Source organism: Cebus imitator, unplaced genomic scaffold, assembly GCF_001604975.1.
Source record: "Cebus imitator isolate Cc_AM_T3 unplaced genomic scaffold, Cebus_imitator-1.0 Scaffold285, whole genome shotgun sequence".
NCBI lineage: Eukaryota > Metazoa > Chordata > Mammalia > Primates > Cebidae > Cebus > Cebus imitator.
Genome location: NW_016107600.1, coordinates 1,370,579 through 1,374,390, shown reverse-complemented (window position 1 = coordinate 1,374,390; position 3,812 = coordinate 1,370,579).

Below are 3,812 nucleotides of genomic sequence, written 5' to 3'. Positions count from 1 at the left end.
GAGAGGAATAATGAGGAAGAGGGAGAGGGAGAGAGAACAGGGGTGTTGCTTTATTGCCTGGGCTAGAATGCAGTCTAAAAATGGGTATGCCTGTAATTGTGTTTAGTAATAGAGACATGGAAAAAAAAATGAGGGAAGAAAATAACTAACAAACAGCCAACCAATATTTCATTTAAACCTGTAAAAAAGCGTGATGTGGTACTGATAAGAGTGTATATTTTGTGTATTTAAAGTGGAGAGTTCTATAAATGTTAATTAAGTCTACTTGTTCCCGATCTGAGTTCAAGTCCTGGATATCGATGTTAACTTTCTGTCTCATTGATCTGTCTGATATTGATGTTGAAGTCTCCTACTATTATTGTGTGGGAGTCTAAGTCTCTTTATAAGTCTTATATATCTGGGTATTCCTGTATTGGGAATACCCAGCATGTCCTCTTTGTCCCCTCATTACCATCCAGAGTTCTGTTAATTTCCTCCTAACTTCTTTCCTTGCTGCACTACTGGTGTCTGTGCCTTGAACATGTGTCCTGCCTCCTCCATCAGATTGAACTCCTGTCCTCCCCCTTCCTTTGGATTAGTCGGCAGTGAATATGAGCCTCTTGCACAGGAGGTTTTAGGACAGAATGGCATAACTCACTGGCCTAGAACTTTGCACTGGTAAAACACCTGGTTAGGGAAGAGGGGAGCAGTGGTAGATGGTGAGGCGCAGCAAAGTAGCACAGCTCCTGCCTGATGATGCTTTCAGCTTGCCTTTCCTTCTTCAGCTGAACCCTGAGGTACAGAGTTAACTGGCCACAGCCAAGGATGCACCCCACAACCTAATGTGGTGAGGTCAGAGATAATGAAACAAGAATCCAGGTCCAAGTCTCTTTCACCACCACAAAGTGAAAATGCAAAGGAAGTAGCCCAAACTGGCTGGGGCTAAGTACGTTATCTATGACACATACTATTGGCTCCAGTGTCATCCCCTTGATGTCCAAGGACTGAATTGACCAACAATACAGTTTTATTACTTTCACTGCTTTACTTAATACTTTGCCATTAGGTAACCTGGTGTGATACTCAAGCTGCAATAATTAAATTTCAGCTTAGACTGCAGAAAGGAGGAGTGGTTCAATAATCAAATGGTTGAATATTGTTTAGAATAGGATTTTCATTTGTTTTGGGAGGATGGGGAAGTGTCCATGAAGTGCTCTTATATTGTAAGCTCCCAGGAAAGACAATTTTCTGTTTTCTACCATTTGTCCTTAAATAAGTTCACAGATAGATTCTGTTTGGTTTGGGTTGGGTCTATGGTAAGAAATTGGATGACCTCTATATGGTTTTGGTGTTTCCCTCAGATGGATACCACCAAAAGTTTCTAAATGACAAAGGTTGGATTCAAACTACTAAAAATCAGAGTTCAACTAGTGTAAGTGAATTCAAAGACAAATTCCAAAATAGAAAATTCAAGCACCAAAATGACTCCTTTTGCAAAGGAATTCAAGCAAAAGCAGTGTCTTTTTTCCCCCTAAATTATTACCACCACCACCATGACCACCAAATCACCACACATTCACACACGATGCAAGACAAGTGGTGGCAAATAAAGAACTACCCTCTTTGGGAGCTTAAAGTTAAGAGATTCTGTGGGCCCAGAGCGGTGGTTCACATCTGTAATCCCAGCACTTTGGGAGGCTGCAGCAGGTGGATCACAGGGTCAGGAGATCAAAACCATCCTGGCCAACATGGTGAAACCCCATCTTCACTAAAACACAAAAAATTAGCTGGGCATGGTGGCACATGCCTCTAGTCCCAGCTACTCTGGAGGCTGAGGCAGGAGAATCCCTTGAACCTGGGAGGCAGAAATTGTGCCACTGCACTCCAGCCTGGCGACAGAGCAAAACTCCATCTCAAAAAAAAAAAGAGTGAGATTTTGTGGCTACTTCCCCAACTCCTCAAAATAAGTAAAAGATAAGTAAACCATGGGCTAGAAAGGATAATCCTAAATCAGAAATGCACAGTAAAGTGTTTCTATCAGCGGCAAGGACATTCCAAGATCCCAGATGACATCATCACTGACAGAAGTTGTGAGCGGGAAGGGTTTCATTTTCCAGTGTTGTCAAGATTAGGGAGTCTCTTCCTTGTACCTCAGGTCAGTCTGAGAAAGCTTCGTGGAAGAAGGGAGTCATTGCTTCATATGGGCATTTTGCTGGTTTCCCTGGAAAACATCAGTTCAATCGACATCTTCAAGGTGGTGCGAAGCTTGGGCTATGAGCCAATGAATCAAACCTCACCTAGGCCTTCCTTCTGTGCCTCCCACCAAAAACAAAAAATAAAAGTAAATAAATGCTACATATGCTCTGAACCAGCAAATCCAGTTTACTCAACTATGCAGATCCAGCTAAATATTTACCACATATTCTAATACAAATCTAAATACCAAAATATAACAATAATAATTCTCAGTCTTGGTCTGTGCTAAAAAGGAACATAGAAAGAAACAATTCCAGTACTAACGTGTTACTTCTCTGTAAGGAAAGAGAAGTAAAGCTAAGATAGCTTCCCTAAAAGGTTGGAAAGAAAGCTGAAGTAACTAAATCTAGCTCATACTAAAGATAATAACTATCCAAGTTTATCTCCCAGGAGTCTTCTGAGGATGACCCCACCAGACTGACTGCTTACCAGGCATCTTCCCCATACCTGTGAACTTTCTGTGTCCTGTACTCTGTCTGAACGATACTTGGGAGAGTACTTTGTCTCCCTATCTAAAATAAAAACTCCTTGGGGTAAAAACTGTTTTATGTTCTCTCACTGGGTTAGAAATTATAATTCTGCAATAAATATTACTAGCTCAACCAAGTCCTGGACTTGAAAACTATGACAGCCCCCAAACTTTTCAGTAGGCCAAGGGGAAACACAGCCACCTCCTCCAATTCCCCTAGTGCCCTACATCAGCACTACCTCCTCAAATCTTATTCTAGGTGGGCAGAGGCTCAATTCCAAGAAAACCCATTCCAATGTCGACCAAAACACTGCAGGCCAAACGTACACCAAAATCCAGATGTAGACAAAATCCATCTAGATACAGACCAAAACATTTTTGCTTTCTTCCCTCCGTATTTGTGCAGTTCCTGCTACACACAGATACTACAACAGCACCATTGTGCTATGATTTGGGTAAATAATCAGACAGCAAAAGCTTTCTCTAGAGGCTATGTATACTTCCCATTATCTGCTGTCACTTCGGGATGGTTGTGAATAAGGTGGCTTTTCTGAGTCTCTCTGGGACAACGTCAGAGACAACAGAGTCAAATCCAAGTCTCTTTAATCAAGATTTGACACCTTCATAGGTTTAGTTTTAGCCAGAATCCAATTTTGGAAATTCTTAACATTTCTTTCACACCAAAAAAAGATTATCAGCTTGACAAATCAGAAAAGCCTGGGCTTCTGCTTGTAGAGCTCTTCAGAAGCTAGGTGGGGTACCAGAATGAATCAGGGTTAGATTTTCCAAACAGAATTAGAACAGGAACTGGGAAAAGCCAGGGAGGGTATAAAAGATTAAATTTAAAAAGTGATGTACAGTTGGGCACGGTGGCTCACGCCTGTAATCCCAGCACTTTGGGAGGTCAAGAGGGCTGGATCACCTGAGATCAGGAGTTCCAGATCAGCCTGACGAGCATGGTGAAACCCTGTCTCTAAGAAAAATACAAAAATTAGCCAGGCATACTTGTGGTTGCCTGTAATCTCAGCTATTTGGGAGGCTAAGACAAGAGAATCACTTGAACCCGCGAGGCAGAGATTGCAGTGAGCCAAGATCACACCATTGCACT